This window comes from Bufo gargarizans, chromosome 6, assembly GCF_014858855.1.
Source record: "Bufo gargarizans isolate SCDJY-AF-19 chromosome 6, ASM1485885v1, whole genome shotgun sequence".
NCBI lineage: Eukaryota > Metazoa > Chordata > Amphibia > Anura > Bufonidae > Bufo > Bufo gargarizans.
In genome coordinates, this window is record NC_058085.1 from 265,530,503 (window position 1) to 265,549,873 (window position 19,371).

General features: G+C 48.2%; 1 protein-coding gene across 1 annotated transcript in view; it reads right to left on the minus strand.

Moving 5' to 3' along the window:
• CBLN4 (cerebellin 4 precursor) overlaps nucleotides 1-19,371 on the minus strand; it is a 60,324-nt gene that overhangs the window by 40,295 nt on the left and 658 nt on the right. The window lies entirely within an intron of this gene.

Genomic DNA, 19,371 nt, shown 5'->3' on the forward strand with positions numbered 1-19,371 from the left:
GATTTCCTTAGTATTGAGCAGGTGATATAATTAGTGTCAATGCATCAGGACTTACCACAGGTATTCATTCTGTGGGATATTCTCAAATCCAGACTGGTAGGTGGGTCCCGAGGACCGGAGTTGAGAAACCCTGTCCTAGCGATATGCCCCCATTGTCTGTGACGGGAATACCCCTTTAACTACTGCTCTGAAAATAGATGGATGATTATAACTCCATCAACCTCACTAGAAAGCAGCAGAACAATGTCCTAGATGAGCAGAAGACACATCCTGGGATCACATCCATCCATTCATTCCCTAATCTGATTTGTATCTTATCATTTAGAAGAATTTAGTTATTAAAGAGATTGTCATCTTATAATCTTTTTTGTCATTTTTCTTTTCAAAATAAACTGAAAAATCGAATTAAGTCCTTCACGAGGCCACCACTAACGCATCTGAGACGGACTGAATGAGTCATTGATTCATTTAGTCCATGCAACCATGTATTGATTCCCGCACTGATTGAACAGTAAGATGGTGAGATGACGAGACCCTGATATGAGGCGGTATAATTCATTGATCAGTTCATTAATCTGTTGCTTGACGCATTAGTTCATTTATTCATTCATAGATTCTATAATAACATTTGCATTTTTATTGCTTAGTTACAAATCTCTAATTGTTCAAATGACTTCCACTATCTACACTGACATCTCTATTCAGGACTGATACATGTAGAGATATTCATTTAGTAATCAATATAGTAATTTCTCTGTACTCAAAGAATTAACACTGTGTTTCTGTAGTGTTACATAGGACTGCAGGTGACATCTACAACATTAGCTGTACTCAGAGAGTTATTACTGTGTTATCTGTGGTGTTACGTAGGACTGTGGGTGACATGTATTACATTATCTGTACTCAGAAAGTCATCACTATTAGAGATGAGCAAATCAAAGATGATGAAGTGGAATTCGATCCGAATTTCAGGTTTTATTCGATTCGCACCGAATCCAAATTTCCTCACGCTTTGTGGTAATGAATCGCAAAATGGCTGATGCAAGTGTGAGGACATGGAGCAAGCAACTCTGGGAAGGCGGGATCACCCATAATGCCATGCATTCAGCCAATCAGCAGCCAGCCAGTCCTGTGATGTCACAGCCCTATAAAGATTCTGCCATTTTCCAGTGTACTTAGTGCAGGGAGAGACGTGTCTGCAGGTGCTGGGGACAGTGCTAGGAAAAATGTCATTGTGCTAAAAAAAACTATTTACAAGTGCAGGGAAAGACTATTCAAGGTGTAGGGGAAGGGTAGGGAGGAATCATTCCACAGCATTTATGTTGAACAGGGTTCAGTAGGGGAGGTTACAGCCTGGGTAATAGGAACAATCCTATTACACCTTGCTGCACTGACTGGGGATCCAAATTGCCATCATACAGCTCTGTAATTCCAGCGAATCGTTGTTGTTATGGTGCAAGTGCTGTTTGATACAGCCATTAACAGGGGTTATTACAAGGAAATATTTCTACATATTATTTGCCCTTGTGCGGTGCAGTTATATGTTCTAAAGCATTTTTTTACTTGTATTAGTGGGAAAAAGGGGCTTATTAGCCGTTGTGTGGCGAAGTAGGAAAATTACATCCCTTTTTGTTGTGTATTAGTGGCAAAATAAAAATATATTTGCCGTTAAGCGGTGCAGTTATAAGTTCTAAAGCCCTTTTTGCCGTGTATTAGTGGCAAAAGTAAAATATATTTGGTGGCATACTTGTAGTGCACCCTGCCTGCCGTCATTGAAGATCCGATGGACTACTGGGCAGCTAAACTGGATTTGTGGCTGCAAGTGGCCAAGATTGCCCTGGAAAAGCTGTTCTGCCCGGCCAGTAGTGTGGCATCAGAGCGAGTGTTTAGTAAGGCGGCTGCCATAGTTACCCCAAGAAGAACTCGCCTGTCCACCCAAAATGTGGGGAGACTGACATTTGTCAAGATGAATCATGTGTGGATCAGCCAGGATTTCCACCCACCAATGCCTGATGCATCAGACTAGATCATCCATAGGGCCACACCAACACTTTGACAAAAGAGACTGGTTTCTTATGGCTTCTGCCTCAGCTACTATTCTGATGCTGCCACACATCTGATGCCAAGTGCTCCTTCTTTCACCCACCACCTTCAACTGGTACTGGTATTGCCACCCACTCTGTCACCGGGTCACTCTGTGGTCTCCTGATGCTGCTGTCTCCTCACCACTCACGTCTCCTCATGCTGCTGCTGCCACTTCCACCCTATGTCACCTTGCCACTCCGTAGTCTTCTGAAGATGCTGCCACCTCCACACTATGTCACCTTGCTACTCTATGGTCTCCTCGTGCTGCTGCCACCTCCACACTATGTCACCTTGCCACTCTGTGGTCTCCTCATGCTGCTGCCACCTCCACACTGTCACCTTGCCACTTTGTGTTCTTCTGATGCTGCTGCCACCTCCTGGGACTCCCAGGTTATGAGCTGCAGCAAGGGACAACCCTAATACAAAAACTCCGCCCAGTACAACAGAGGGAGCTGCAGACACCGGAGCCTATACCGGGCGAATGGAGCGGCGCCCAGACATACTAGTAAGTGCAGGGGGACCCCTGGGCGCCGCTCTGCCCACAGATATAGTTAGTTTTTCGTTTTTAAAGTAGTGAAAGGTCCTCTTTAACACTTGTTCATTGGGCCACTCTGTGGACTTCTCATGCCCTCCCCACCTTATGACTGGACAATTATTTTGCCTTTTTGGCCTGGCTGATATAATCATTTATTTGACCCTTCTTCTGATCGGTCAGAAGGAAGTAAAAATGAGACACACAAGAGATCCTGTCTGTGTAGCAGCTGTAAGGCCTGTATGGTTCCATCAGAATTGGCTTGTGATTAGGTAGCCAAAAGCAGGAGTGGGTGCAAAACACAGAAGACATGCAAATATTCCATTCACGTGTCATCTCTGTTTTGGATCCACTCCTGTTATTTTTTAGCATTAGCAATATTGATGGATTACTGACCAAATGCTGACTGAGTGAAGGCGGATGCTCCACAGACAGGATCCGTTTTTTTGGGGTTATTGTTCTGACGGATCAGAGGAAGGGCAAAATAATCAGTGATGTCAACACAAACTTACTGCTGACACCCTGTCCACTCTGTCAGGGGGCTCTACTTGTATAAGCGTTTAATAGAACAGGTTCTGTAGACATCTATGTGGAATCAGCTGACAGCGGTGTAAAAGGAGTGCGCTTCTTCTTGACGCTAACATCGACCTGTAAGGCTGAGTTCATACTTTAGTTATTTGGTCAGTTTTGGCCCTGTGACTGCCCCCATGGGAGATGCGGTGCGGTGCGGAACAGAAGCACGGATTGGAACCCCACGGAAGCACTCCATAGTGTTTCTGTCCGTGCCTCCGCACCGCAAAAAAATAGAACATGTTCTATTTTTTTTATGATGCGGACGGATCACGGACCCATTCAAGTTGAATGGGTCTCGATCAATCCCGGCCGCCGAACGGATGTTGCCCGTGCATTGGGGACCGAAAATTGCGGTCGTGTGCATGAGGGCTTAAGCAGAAGTAAACCAGCAGTGAGTCTGTGATTGAGACTGTAGATCCTGGTTATTCTGCTGCATGTCTACAGCAATGGCATTACAAAATCGATTGAAAAACACATGCATTTTTACATGGGACTGCAAGTAAACCTACTGTATCATATAAGTTCAGTGAGTTATAAAAAACAGGAGAACTTTAGAGAGCAACATGACACACTCGGCACTGCTTCATCTTATATTCATGTCTATATCTATAGAATATACTGTCTAGACTGAGGCTTGCTGCCAAAGTATGCTGAGAGCTGAAATTCAAAAACATTCAGAGGTTGTAGAAACTAATCTGCAAGCCACTCTGCATCCAAGCTCTGGCACTAAAGTAATGCTAGGGGTTGTAGTCTCACAAGAGATAAAGTGCTACATCATGTTCCAGGAATCTTTGTCTGCAGACTATAGTGCACACAAGATAAGGCTACTAGGACACTTACAGACGAGCGTTCCTCCCGCAGCGAGTCCACATCGCAGCACCCGGCCTGACCTCCCATAGCATTATATTGATTTATGATGCTATGTAACCCTTACAGTTCTGGGATGTATTGGATAACACTGGCATAATGCTGCCAGTGTTATCCAATACATTCCAGAACTGTAAGGGTTACATAGCATCATAAATCAATGTAATGCTATGTGACTCCCAGCAGCGATGGGAGGTCAGGCCTGGTGCTGCGATGCGGACTCGCTGCAGGAGGAACGCTCGTCTGCAAGGGGCCTTACACACCATTGCTCTCTGGACTTTTTAAATGTAAGCCTACTAAAATGGCCACTAAAAACAGACCTACTGTCAGTTTTTCATGGCCATTATGCATCCACGTGGGCATCCATTTTCTGTCCGTCTGGTCGTTTTTCATCCATTTTGAATCAGCTTTTAACAGACGTTAAAAAACGGCCATTAAGAATGTATGAATTTCATATATATTTTATTAATATTACAACCCCTGCAGTGCCCTTACAGTATATATAAAGTTGTTGGGGAATGCTAGGAGTTGTAGTCCTAGAATAGTTGAGGACATGATGAAGGAAGTGCTGCACAGGTGACACTTCCTTTGTCCAGCCATTATCCAAGTGTCTGGTAACCCTTTCAGCCCTGGACTTTCAAAACCAAAGTCTTTAGGGCTATTCACATGGACGGTTTTTAATGGCCAATGAATATTTTTTCACGGCCAGACCGACCCATTGATGGCTGTTTTAGATAGAAGTGCACCTGTCTAAAGGCCGTTAAAAATTGGTACACTATAAAAATAAAGGGCCATTCAGGGGTTAAAAAGGCTCTGTCATCAGTATCAACCATAGCGTTTTCTTTCTACGTTGGGGCGTTGTGGAGAAATAAAGACTTTTATCCATAAGCAAATGAGCCATTGGAGCACCAAGAGGTGGGCTTATGTGGTTTGAGCACCGTTCCAGCGATGCTCCTGGTGCTCCAAACATATCCCTCTCCCATTAGATTGACAGCGCTAGCCTTCACATCTAAATCTGCAAACTCGTTAGCTAGTACGGCACGTGCGCACCCCGGCGTTTGTTACTTGCCGAGCAGGTAAGATGATAAATGCGCATGCGTCGTTGACATAATTTCACCCATAATTGGAGGCGCCGTTGTCTTCATCTGCAGTCACCTCCGCTTCCAGGTGGAATGATATAAACAGTGCATGCGCACTTATCATTTTGCTCGGCAAGCAGTAGAAGATGGGGGCGCATGTGCAATGTATGCGAATGAGTGCGCATGCGCAAGAACTTCAATCTAAGGGGGGGGCATATTTGGAGAACTGGGGGCGTAGCTGGAGCGGTGCTCAAACGGCATAAGCCTGCCTCCAGGTGCTCCAATGGCTCATTTACATACGAGTAATAGTCTTCATTTCTCCACAACCCTAGCACCTAGAAAAAAATATATATACTGGATACATATATTGTATGTATACTGGATATATACACTGGCACTATGGGAGGCATTATGTATACTGGATATATACACTGGGGCACTATGGGAGGCATTATGTATACTGGATATATACACTGGGGCACTATGGGAGGCATTATATATACTGGATATATAAAGTATGTGAACCCTTTTGAAATTATATGGATTTCTGCACAAATTGGTCATAAAATGTGATCTCATCTTCATCTAAGTCACAACAATAGACAATCACAGTCTTCTTAAACTAATAACACACAAAGAATTAAATGTTACCATGTTTTTATTGAACACACCATGTAAACATTCACAGTGCAGGTGGAAAAAGTATGTGAACCCCTAGACTAATGACATCTCTAAGAGCTAATTGGAGTGAGGTGTCAGCCAACTGGAGTCCAATCAATGAGATGAGATTGAAGGTGTTGGTTACAGCTGCCCTGCCCTATAAAAAACACACACCATTTCTGGGTTTGCTTTTCACAAGAAGCATTGCCTGATGTTAATGATGCCTCGCACAAAAGAGCTGTCAGAAGACCTACGATTAAGAATTGTTGACTTGCATAAAGTTGGAAAGGGTTATAAAGTATCTCCAAAAGCCTTGCTGTTCATCAGTCCACGGTAAGGCAAATTGTCTATAAATGAAGAAAGTTCAGCACTGCTGCTACTCTTCCTAGGAGTGGTCGTCCTGTAAAGATGACTGCAAGAGCACAGCGCAGACTGCTCAATAAGGTGAAGAAGAATCCTAGAGTGTCAGCTAAAGACTTACAAAAGCCTCTGGCATATGCTAGCATCCCTGTTAGCGAATCTACAATACGTAAAACACTAAACAAGAATGTATTTCATGGGAGGATACCACAGAGGAAGCCTCTGCTGTCCAAAAAAACATTGCTGCACGTTTACAGTTTGCACAAGAGCACCTGGATGTTCCACAGCAGTACTGGCAAAATATTCTGTGGACAGAAAAACCAAAGTTGAGTTGTTTGGAAGAAACACACAACACTATGTGTGGAGAAAAAGAGGCACAGCACACCAACATGAAAACCTCATCCCAACTGTGAAGTATGGTGGTGGGGGCATCATGGTTTGGGGCTGCTTTGCTGCATCAGGGCCTGGACGGATTGCTATCATCGAAGGAAAAATGAATTTCCAAGGTTTTCAAGACATTTTGCAGGAGAACTTAAAGCCATCTGTCCACCAGCTGAAGCTCAACAGAAGATGGGTGTTGCAACAGGACAACGACCCAAAGTATAGAAGTAAATCAACCACAGAATGGCTTAAACAGAAGAAAATACGCCTTCTGGAGTGGCCCAGTCAGAGTCCTGACCTCAACCCGATTGAGATGCTGTGGCATGACCTCAAGAAAGCGATTCACACCAAACATCCCAAGAATATTGCTGAACTGAAACAGTTCTGTAAAGAGGAATGGTCAAGAATTACTCCTGACCGTTGTGCACGTCTGATCTGCGACTACAGGAAACGTTTGAAGTTATTGCTGCCAAAAGAGGTTCAACCAGTTATTAAATCCAAGGGTTCACATACTTTTTCCACCTGCACTGTGAATGTTTACATGGTGTGTTCAATAACAACATGGCAACATTTAATTCTTTGTGTGTTATTAGTTTAAGCAGACTGTGATTGTCTATTGTTGTGACTTAGATGAAGATCAGATCACATTTTATGATCAATTTGTGCAGAAATCCATATCATTCCAAAGGGTTCACATACTTTTTCTTGCAACTGTACACTGGGGCACTATGGGAGACATTATGTATATTGGATATACACTGGGTCACTATGGGAGGCATTATGTATACTGGATATATACACTGGGGCACTATGGGAGGCATTATATATACTGGAAATATACACTAGGGCACTATGGGAGGCATTATGTATACTGGATATATACACTGGGGCACTATGGGAGGCATTATGTATACTGGATATATACACAGGGGCACTATGGGAGGCATTATATATACTGGATATATACACTGGGGCACTATGGGAGGCATTATGTATACTGGATATATACACTGGGGCACTATGGGAGGCATTATGTATACTGGATATATACACTGGGGCACTATGGGAGGCATTATATATACTGGATATATACACAGAGGCACTATGGGAGGCATTATGTATACTGGATATATACACTGGCACTATGGGAGGCATTATGTATACTGGATATATACACAGGGGCACTATGGGAGGCATTATGTATACTGAATATATACACAGGGGCACTATGGGAGGCATTATATATACTGGATATACACTGGGGCACTATGGGAGGCATTATGTATACTGGATATATACACAGGGGCACTATGGGAGGCATTATGTATACTGGATATATACACAGGGGCACTATGGGAGGCATTATGTATACTGAATATATACACTGGGGCACTATGGGAGGCATTAAATATACTGGATATATACACTGGGGAACTATGGGAGGCATTATGTATACTGGATATATACACTGGGGCACTATGGGAGGCATTATGTATACTGGATATATACACTGGGGCACTATGGGAGGCATTATGTATACTGGATATATACACTGGGGCACTATGGGAGGCATTATGTATACTGGAGATATACACTGGGGCACTATGGGAGGCATTATGTATACTGGATATATACACTGGGGCACTATGGGAGGCATTATGTATACTGGATATATACACTGGGGCACTATGGGAGGCATTATGTATACTAGATATATACACTGGGGCACTATGGGAGGCATTATGTATACTGGATATATACACTGGGGCACTATGGGAGGCATTATGTATACTGGATATATACACTGGGGCACTATGGGAGGCATTATGTATACTGGATATACACTGGGGCACTATGGGAGGCATTATGTATACTAGATATATACACTGGGGCACTATGGGAGGCATTATGTATACTGGATATATACACTGGGACACTATGGGAGGCATTATGTATACTGGATATACACTGGGGCACTATGGGAGGCATTATGTATACTGGATATATACACAGGGGCACTATGGGAGGCATTATATATACTGGATATATACACTGGGGCACTATGGGAGGCATTATGTATACTGGATATATACACTGGGGCACTATGGGAGGCATTATGTATACTGGATATATACACTGGGGCACTATGGGAGGCATTATATATACTGGATATACACTGGGGCACTATGGGAGGCATTATTTATACTGGATATATACACTGGCACTATGGGAGGCATTATGTATACTGGATATATACACAGGGGCACTATGGGAGGCATTATTTATACTGGATATATACACTGGCACTATGGGAGGCATTATGTATACTGGATATATACACAGGGGCACTATGGGAGGCATTATGTATACTGAATATATACACTGGGGCACTATGGGAGGCATTAAATATACTGGATATATACACTGGGGAACTATGGGAGGCATTATGTATACTGGATATATACACTGTGGCACTATGGGAGGCATTATATATACTGTATATATACACTGGGTCACTATGGGAGGCATTATGTATACTGGATATATACACAGGGGCACTATGGGAGGCATTATATATACTGGATATACAGTACACTGGGGCACTATGGGAGGCATTATATATACTGGATATATACACAGGGGCACTATGGGAGGCATTATATATACTGGATATATACACAGGGGCACTATGGGAGGCATTATGTATACTGTATATATACACTGGGTCACTATGGGAGGCATTATGTATACTGGATATATATACAGGGGCACTATGGGAGGTATTATATATACTGGATATATACACAGGGGCACTATGGGAGGCATTATGTATACTGTATATATACACTGGGTCACTATGGGAGGAATTATGTATACTGGATATATACACAGGGGCACTATGGGAGGCATTATGTATACTGTATATATACACTGGGTCACTATGGGAGGAATTATGTATACTGGATATATACACAGGGGCACTATGGGAGGCATTATATATACTGGATATACAGTACACTGGGGCACTATGGGAGGCATTATGTATACTGAGGTCCCTGTAGGGGTTGGGTTTAAACAAAAAAAGCCAGTAAACCACTAACCTATGACCTATTTAATGGGCATTCACAACAGATGTAAAACAGTTTTTGGTCAGTGATTTCTATCAGTGATTGTGAGCCAAAACAAGGAGTGAGTCAAAACCACAGAACTATACCTTACCTGTATTTTTGACTGACAATCACTGATCAAACACTGACCACACACTGACCTTTACACGAGCCGATTATCGTGTAAATTATCGTTAAATCGAGCTAAACTGCGCGATTATCGAGCAGTGTAAAAGCAATGAATGAGAGAGCGACAACTGAAAATCCGTAGCTTTCTCGTTGGTTCGATCGTTTGTGCGGGCACAAAAAGTATCGTTGGATGTTAATGATTTCATACGTGTAACCAGGAACCGTTCACCGCTCGCAGACGATTACGCCGTACGCCACTCACTTTCTGTAAATGCTACAGTCTGCTTTACAAATGATGGACTTTGTGATCGAAATTACGATTTTGTGAACCGTAATTGGCGTTTAAAGAGTCACTGTTGAAACGTTCACTACACCCAGAAACGACTTGTTCGTCGCTCAGTGGTACCGATCATCACCTCGTGTACCGTACGCTTGGAGGGAGGTAGTAGGGGCTTTTAATGATACGGTTTCCCCATCCCCCACCATCACACGATGAGCCGGTTTGGCCTGTGGATAGAGTTCCCCCGCTGTGTCCCTGCTGACGCTCACTTGCCAGTTCTCTCTTCACTTGCATAAAATTAAATAACACGACGGTGGGGATTTAATTAATGACTTCATTTCATTTCCGACGTCGCTCCTAAATGCTTTGCTCATTTCCCGCTGTAAATTCACACAAAACCTATTTATTTCTTTAACCCACACGAATAATTCTCCCCGTATTGGAAGCATCAAAGACCATACCGTGAGAAACTGCATCCAAAACGGCAGGTGGAACTACAATTTCTAGCATGCACAACCACAGTCTGGGAGTTGTGAGTATACTGTGAGTGGTAGTTCGACTGCAGAGCCTCAGATTGCAGGCAGATGTTGGAGGATGCTAGGAGTTGTAGTCCCACCACAGCTATTGGGAAATTCTGGAAGTTGTACAGTAGTTTCATAGCAGCCGGAGAGCCGTAATCTAGAGGCTAAGGAGGAAATGCTGCAGCGCTAATGCAACATAGTTATCAATGCTTAATTACAGCGGGCAGGAATATAAGGCATGAAATATTAATCAGATGCTGCACTCTATTTAGAGCTGGAGGGGGTGTAGAAGGGCAGAGAGGAGGGGGTGTAGAGGGGTAGGGTGGAAGGCATGTAGAGGGGCAGGGTGGAGGAGGTGTAGAGGGGCAGGGTGGAGGAGGTGTAGAGGCGCAGGGTGGAGGAGGTGTAGAGGGGCAGGGTGGAAGAGGTGTAGAGGGGCAGGGTGGAAGAGGTGTAGAGGGGCAGGGTGGAAGAGGTGTAGAGGGGCAGGGTGGAAGAGGTGTAGAGGGGCAGGGTGGAAGAGGTGTAGAGGGGCAGGGTGGAAGAGGTGTAGAGGGGCAGGGTGGAAGAGGTGTAGAGGGGCAGGGTGGAAGAGGTGTAGAGGGGCAGGGTGGAAGAGGTGTAGAGGGGCAGGGTGGAAGAGGTGTAGAGGGGCAGGGTGGAAGAGGTGTAGAGGGGCAGGGTAGAAGAGGTGTAGAGGGGCAGGGTGGAGGAGGTGTAGAGGGGCAGGGTGGAGGGGGTGTAGAGGGGCAGGGTGGAGGGGGTGTAGAGGGGCAGGGTGGAAGGCATGTAGAGGGGCAGGGTGGAGGGGGTGTAGAGGGGCAGGGTGGAAGGCATGTAGAGGGGCAGGGTGGTAGGCATGTAGAGGGGCAGGGTGGAAGGCATGTAGAGGGGCAGGGTGGAAGGCATGTAGAGGGGCAGGGTGGAAGGCATGTAGAGGGGCAGGGTGGAGGAGGTGTAGAGGGGCAGGGTGGAGGAGGTGTAGAGGGGTAGGGTGGAGGAGGTGTAGAGGGGCAGGGTGGAGGGCATGTAGAGGGGCAGGGTGGAAGGCATGTAGAGGGGCAGGGTGGAGGAGGTATAGAGGGGCAGGGTGGAGGAGGTGTAGAGGGGCAGGGTGGAGGGGGTGTAGAGGGGCAGGGTGGAGGGGGTGTAGAGGGGCAGAGAGGAGGGGGTGTAGAGGGGCAGAGAGGAGGGGGTGTAGAGGGGAAGGGTGTAGAGGGGAAGGGTGGAAGGCATGTAGAGGGGCAGGGTGGAGGAGGTCTAGAGGGGCAGGGTGGAGGAGGTATAGAGGGGCAGGGTGGAGGAGGTATAGAGGGGCAGGGTGGAGGAGGTATAGAGGGGTAGGGTGGAAGGCATGTAGAGGGGCAGGGTGGAGGAGGTGTAGAGGGGCAGGGTGGAGGAGGTGTAGAGGCGCAGGGTGGAGGAGGTGTAGAGGGCAGGGTGGAAGAGGTGTAGAGGGGCAGGGTGGAAGAGGTGTAGAGGGGCAGGGTGGAAGAGGTGTAGAGGGGCAGGGTGGAAGAGGTGTAGAGGGGCAGGGTGGAAGAGGTGTAGAGGGGCAGGGTGGAAGAGGTGTAGAGGGGCAGGGTGGAAGAGGTGTAGAGGGGCAGGGTAGAAGAGGTGTAGAGGGGTAGGGTGGAGGAGGTGTAGAGGGGCAGGGTGGAGGGGGTGTAGAGGGGCAGGGTGGAGGGGGTGTAGAGGGGCAGGGTGGAAGGCATGTAGAGGGGCAGGGTGGAAGGCATGTAGAGGGGCAGGGTGGAAGGCATGTAGAGGGGCAGGGTGGAGGAGGTGTAGAGGGGCAGGGTGGAGGAGGTGTAGAGGGGTAGGGTGGAGGAGGTGTAGAGGGGCAGGGTGGAGGGCATGTAGAGGGGCAGGGTGGAAGGCATGTAGAGGGGCAGGGTGGAGGAGGTGTAGAGGGGCAGGGTGGAGGAGGTGTAGAGGGGCAGGGTGGAGGGGGTGTAGAGGGGCAGGGTGGAGGGGGTGTAGAGGGGCAGAGAGGAGGGGGTGTAGAGGGGCAGAGAGGAGGGGGTGTAGAGGGGAAGGGTGTAGAGGGGTAGGGTGGAAGGCATGTAGAGGGGCAGGGTGGAGGAGGTATAGAGGGGCAGGGTGGAGGAGGTATAGAGGGGCAGGGTGGAGGAGGTATAGAGGGGCAGGGTGGAGGAGGTATAGAGGGGCAGGGTGGAGGAGGTATAGAGGGGCAGGGTGGAGGAGGTATAGAGGGGCAGGGTGGAGGAGGTATAGAGGGGCAGGGTGGAGGAGGTATAGAGGGGCAGGGTGGAGGAGGTATAGAGGGGCAGGGTGGAGGAGGTATAGAGGGGCAGGGTGGAGGAGGTATAGAGCGGCAGGGTGGAGGGGGTGTAGAGGGGCAGGGTGGAGGGGGTATAGAGGGGAAGGGTGTAGAGGGGTAGGGTGGAAGGCATGTAGAAGGGCAGGGTGGAGGAGGTGTAGAGGGGGTATAGAGGGGCAGGGTGGAGGAGGTGTAGAGGGGCAGGGTGGAGGAGGTGTAGAGGGGCAGGGTGTAGAGGGGTAGGGTGGAAGGCGAGTAGAGGGGGTGCAAAGGGGAAGGGGGGATGAGGTGTAGAGGGGGAAGGTTGTAGAGGGGGTGTAGAGAGGCAGGGTGGGGGAGGTGTAGAGGGGAAGGGTGTAGAGGAGGTGTGGAGGTGTAGGGTGGAGGGGTAGGGTGGAGAGGGGCAGGGTGGAGAGCGGCAGGGTGGAGAGGGGCAGGGTGGAGAGGGGCAGGGTGGAGAGGGTGTAGAGGGGCAGGGTGGAGGGGGTATAGAGGGGGAGGGTGGAGGGGGTGTAGAGGGACAGGGTGAGGGTGGAGGGAGTGTAGAGGGGCAGGGTTAGAGTGGAGAGGGTGTAGAGGGGCAGGGTGAGGGTGGATGGGGTGTAGAGGGGTAGGGTGAGGGTGGATGGGGTGTAGAGGGGGAGGGTGAGGGTGGATGGGGTGTAGAGGGGTAGGGTGAGGGTGGATGGGGTGGAGAGGGGTAGGGTGGAGGGGGTGGAGAGGGGAAGGGTGGAGGGGGTGTAGAGGGGCAGGGTGGAGGGGGTGTAGAGGGGGAGGGTGGAGGGGTGTAGAGGGGGAGGGTGGAGGGGTGTAGAGGGGCAGGGTGGAGGGGGTGTAGAGGGGCAGAGTGGAGGGGGTGTAGAGGGGCAGGGTGGAGGGGGTGTAGAGGGGCAGGGTGGAGGGGGTGTAGAGGGGCAGGGTGGAGGGAGTGTAGAGGGGCAGGGTGGAGGGAGTGTAGAGGGGCAGGGTGGAGGGAGTGTTTAGGGGCAGGGTGGATGGGGCTGTAGAGGGGCAGGGTGGATGGGGCTGTAGAGGGGCAGGGTGGATGGGGGTGTAGAGGGGCAGGGTGGATGGGGGTGTAGAGGGGCAGGGTGGATGGGGGTGTAGAGGGGCAGAGTGGATGGGGGTGTAGAGGGGCAGAGTGGATGGGGGTGTAGAGGGGCAGAGTGGATGGGGGTGTAGAGGGGCAGGGTGGATGGGGGTATAGAGGGGCAGGGTGGATGGGGGTATAGAGTGGCAGGGTGGAGGAGGTGTAGAGGGGCAGGGTGGAGGAGGTGTAGAGGGGCAGGGTGGAGGAGGTGTAGAGGGGCAGGGTGGAGGGGATGTAGAGGGGCAGGGTGGAGGGGGTGTAGAGGGGCAGGGTGGAGGGGGTGTAGAGGGGCAGGGTGGAGGAGGTGTAGAGGGGCAGGGTGGAGGAGGTGTAGAGGGGCAGAGAGGAGGGGGTGTAGAGGGGTAGGGTGTAGAGGGGTAGGGTGGAAGGCATGTAGAGGGGCAGGGTGGAGGGGGTATAGAGGGACAGGGTGGCGGGGGGTATAGAGGGGCAGGGTGGAGGGGGGTATAGAGGGGCAGGGTGGAGGGGGGTATAGAGGGGCAGGGTGGAGGGGGGTATAGAGGGGCAGGGTGGAGGGGGGTATAGAGGGGCAGGGTGGAGGGGGGTATAGAGGGGCAGGGTGGAGGGGGGTATAGAGGGGCAGGGTGGAGGGGGGTATAGAGGGGCAGGGTGGAGGGGGTATAGAGGGGCAGGGTGGAGGGGGTATAGAGGGGCAGGGTGGAGGGGGTATAGAGGGGCAGGGTGGAGGGGTATAGAGGGGCAGGGTGGAGGGGTATAGAGGGGCAGGGTGGAGGGGGTGTAGAGGGGAAGGGTGTAGAGGGGTAGGGTGGAAGGTATGTAGAGGGGCAGGGTGGAGGAGGTGTAGAGGGGGTGTAGAGGGGCAGTGTGGAGGAGGTGTTGAGGGGCAGGGTGGAGGAGGTGTAGAGGGGAAGGGTGTAGAGGGGTAGGGTGGAAAGCGAGTAGAGGGGGTGCAAAGGGGAAGGGGGGATGAGGTGTAGAGGGGAAGGTTGTAGAGGGGGTGTAGAGAGGCAGGGTGGGGGAGGTGTAGAGGGGAAGGGTGTAGAAGAGGTGTGGAGGTTTAGGGTGGAGGTGTAGGGTGGGGGGGTAGGGTGGAGAGGGGCAGGGTGGAGAGGGGCAGGGTGGAGAGGGTGTAGAAGGGCAGGGTGGAGGGGGTGTAGATGGGGAGGGTGGAGGGGGTGTAGAGGGACAGGGTGAGGGTGGAGGGGGTGTAGAGGGACAGGGTGAGGGTGGAGGGGGTGTAGAGGGGCAGGGTTAGGGTAAGGGTGGATGGGGTGGAGAAGGGTAGGGTGGAGGGGGTGTAGAGGGGCAGGGTGGAGGGAGTGCAGAGGGTGGAGGGGTGTAGAGGGGCAGGGTGGAGGTCAGTGATGTTAGGCAGGGTATTGGTTTTTAAGAAGACTGCCCTTTCACTATAGTACTAGTGTGGTATAGTATAGACTGTCCTTTACCTGGTATATCAGGCAGTACAGACCTTATGGGCTAGGTTAGACAGGGTATCTGGTTAGACAAAGTATCATCAGTGTAGAGGGGGAGGGTGGAGGGGGTGTAGAGGGACAGGGTGAGGGTGGAGGGGGTGTAGAGGGGCAGGGTTAGGGTGGAGAGGGTGTAGAGGGGCAGGGTGAGGGTGGATGGGGTGTAGAGGGGTAGGGTGAGGGTGGATGGGGTGGAGAGGGGTAGGGTGAGGGTGGATGGGGTGGAGAGGGGTAGGGTGGATGGGGTGTAGAGGGGCAGGATGGATGGGGTGTAGAGGGGCAGTGTGGGGGGGTGCAGAGGGGCAGGGTGGAGGGGTAGTAAGAGGTTGGAGACGACGTCCTGCTGGCTGAACTTGCTGCAGTGCACGTAGCATTATGTAGGAGAGAGAAGAAGCCTATCCCTTGCACTTGTTGATCCCTGAGCCCATGCAGTCACCAGTCATCCGACTCTGGAGTATAGTCAGTGTTATAAACCCTTATATGTCATCAGTGCTAGTAGGAAGGCTATACTGTGTGGGGGTCATATATATGTTATATTAGCGAGGCTATCCTGTGCTGTTATATTAAGGAAGGACCATATATATATATGTTATTTTGTTATATATCCTGTACTTATATTAGGGAGGCTAACCTCTACTTATTATATTAGGAAGCTATCATTTAGCTATTATATGTGGGGACTATCTTGGATTTGTTGACTACTATCCTCTACCCGTTACTCGTTATACTATACTATACCTGTTATACTGTACCACAGATATAGGTCATTTGTTATCTGCTATATTAGGGATGTTACCCTTTACCTGATAGATATAGTCACTATTTGCTTAGTATATTAGCTGGTGAAAACAGTCGCTAGTTGTCAAGCAGTTCCATACGGCAGACTATCTCCTCCCAGGGCATCCTGCGTCTGCAGACTGTTACCTGTAATACTAGACATTCACCAGTTCTTAGAAGTACGCTGTCCTTCACTTAATTTCAGGCAGAGTAACCTATACCAGTACTAACAGGTAGGACATCCTGCATCACGCCGATACTATGGTGCTATCTGAAGCTATACCAGTTCTATTAGGCAGGGGACATTTTTCAGCGTGCTAGGTATAGACGGTCACTAGAGCCAAGCTATTCTTTACCGTACCACGTCTAACAGGCAGGGGAACCTCCACCCAACATTCAGGTACAATACTTTATACTTCTTTTTTTAAAAACATTTGTTTGTATTAAAGTGAAAACAGTTTGTCATAAAGTAACAGTTTCATCCATATAAGATCAGTATTAATCATTGTATGTCAGGGTGTAATATGTATAATGTGGTAGGCAGTACATTATCCTTCTACAGTCCCTTCATAAAGGCAGGCTGTCATGTACCTGCTGTTTTAGGCAGGATACATGTTATCAATGATGTTAGGTAAGCTATTCCTTTGATGTTACATTGGGTAGTACTCGCTTTACCAGTTCTGTTACACAGGCTATCCCTTGGTACATTGGACAGCAGACACTTTATCAGTGATGTTAGGCAGGGTATTGGTTTTTAAGAAGACTGCCCTTTCACTATAGTACTAGTGTGGTATAGTATAGACTGTCCTTTACCTGGTATATCAGGCAGTACAGACCTTATGGGCTAGGTTAGACATGGTATCTGGTTAGACAAAGTATCATTTATTATGCAGGGGAGCAGTTATGTTAGAGTATCAGTTATTAGAGTATCAGTTATTAGGTAGGGTATTAGTTACCTTAGGAAGGCTATCAAGTATTTCAGGCAGGACATCAAGTAATTTTAGGCAGGATCTCATTTATTAGATAGAGTATTTGCTTTTAGACCCAGAATAAGTTATGTCAGGTAGGATATCAGTAATGTTAGGCATGGTATCAATTATTAGGCAGGATATCAGTAAAGTTAGGCAAGACATCTGTAATGTTAGGCAGGATATCCGTTATTGGGTATGTAGGATATCAGTAATGTTAGGCAATGTATCAGCTGTTAGGCAGGGTATCAGTAATATTAAGCAGGATATCAGTTATTGGGCAGGATATCATTAATATTAGGCAGGGTGTCAATTATTAGGCAGGGTATCAATAATGTTAGGCAGGGCATTAGTTATTAGGCAGGGTATCAGAAATTTAGGCAGGAAATCAGCAATGTTGGCAGAGTATAATTTATTAGACAGGATCAGCAATGTTGGGCAGGGTATCAGTAATGTTAGGCAGGGTGTTAGTTATTAGGAAGGGTGTCAGTAATGTTAGGCAGGGTATCAGTTATTTGGCAGGATCTCAGTTATTAGACATGATATCAGTAATGTTAGGCAGTGTATCAGTTATAAGCCAGGATATCGGCCATGGTAGGCAGGATATCAGTTATTAGGCAGAGTATTAGTTATTAGACATGATATCAGTAAAATTAGGCAATGTATCAGTTATTAGGCATGGTTTCATTAATGTTAGGCAGGGTTTCAGTTATAAACCAGGATATTGGCAATGTTAGGTTATCAGTTATTAGACATGTTATCGGTGATGTTAGGCAGGGTATCAGTTATTAGACATGATATCAGTAATGTTACTAAAGTCACTATTGATATGTGAAAAATAAATCCAGCATTCTAAAAAGCTACCTCGAGTGAGTGCCGGTCCTTTCTACATCACTATTTCCTGGGACGCCAGTCCACATACAAGTGCACCACCACGCCATTACATTGCAGTGCTGACCGGTGAACATTATATATTGCAGCAGTAACGTTAGACAGGGTATCAGTAATGTTAGGCAGGGTATCAATTATTAGGCAGGATATCTGTAATGTTAGGCAGGATATCAGTTGTTAGACAGGGTATCAATAATATTAAGCAGGATATCAGTTATTGGGCAGGATGTCAGTAATGTTAGACAGAGTATTGGTTATTAGACAGGATAGAGCAAGGTATCAGTTATTAGGCAGGATATCAGTAATGTTAGGCAATGTATGGGTTATTAGGCAGGGTATCAGGTATTAAGTAGGGTATGGGTTATTAGGCAGGGTATCAGTATTTAGGCAATGTATGGGTTATCAGGCAGGCTATGGGTTATCAGGCAGGGTACCGGTTATTAGGCAGGGTACCGGTTATTAGGCAGGGTACCGGTTATTAGGCAGGGTACCGGTTATTAGGCAGGGTACCAGTTATTAGGCAGGGTACCAGTTATTAGGCAGGGTATGGGTTATTAGGCAGGGTATGGGTTATTAGGCAGGGTATCAGTTATTAGGCAGGGTATGGGTTATTAGGCAGGGTATCAGTTATTAGGCAGGGTATCAGTTATTAGGCAGGGTATCAGTTATTAGGCAGGCTATGGGTTATTAGGTAGGGTATCCCTTATTAGGCAGGCTATGGGTTATTAGGTAGGGTATCAGTTATTAGGCAGGCTATGGGGTATCAGGCAGGGTATGGGTTATTAGGCAGGGTATCAGTTATCAGGCAGGGTATAAGTTATCAGGCAGGGTCCCCGTTATCAGGCAGGGTCCCCGTTATCAGGCAGGGTCCCCGTTATCAGGCAGGGTCCCCGTTATCAGGCAGGGTCCCCGTTATTAGGCAGGGTATCCGTTATCAGGCAGGGTATCCGTTATCAGGCAGGGTAGCTATGGTTTATCAGGCAAGGTATCAGTTATTAGGCAGGGTATCCGTTATCAGGCAGGCTATGGTTTATCAGGCAGGGTATCAGTTAATAGGCAGGGTATCAGTTATTAGGCAGGCTATGGGTTATTAGGCAGGGTATCCGTTATTAGGCAGGGTACCCGTTATTAGGCAGAGTATCAGTTATTAGGCAGGCTATGGGTTATTAGGCAGGCTATGGGTTATTAGTCAGGCTATGGGTTATTAGTCAGGGTATGGGTTATTAGTCAGGGTATGGGTAAATTAGGCAGGGTATGGGTAAATTAGGCAGGGTATCAGTTATTAGGCGGGGTATCAGTTATTAGGCAGGGTATCAGTTATTAGGCAGGGTATCAG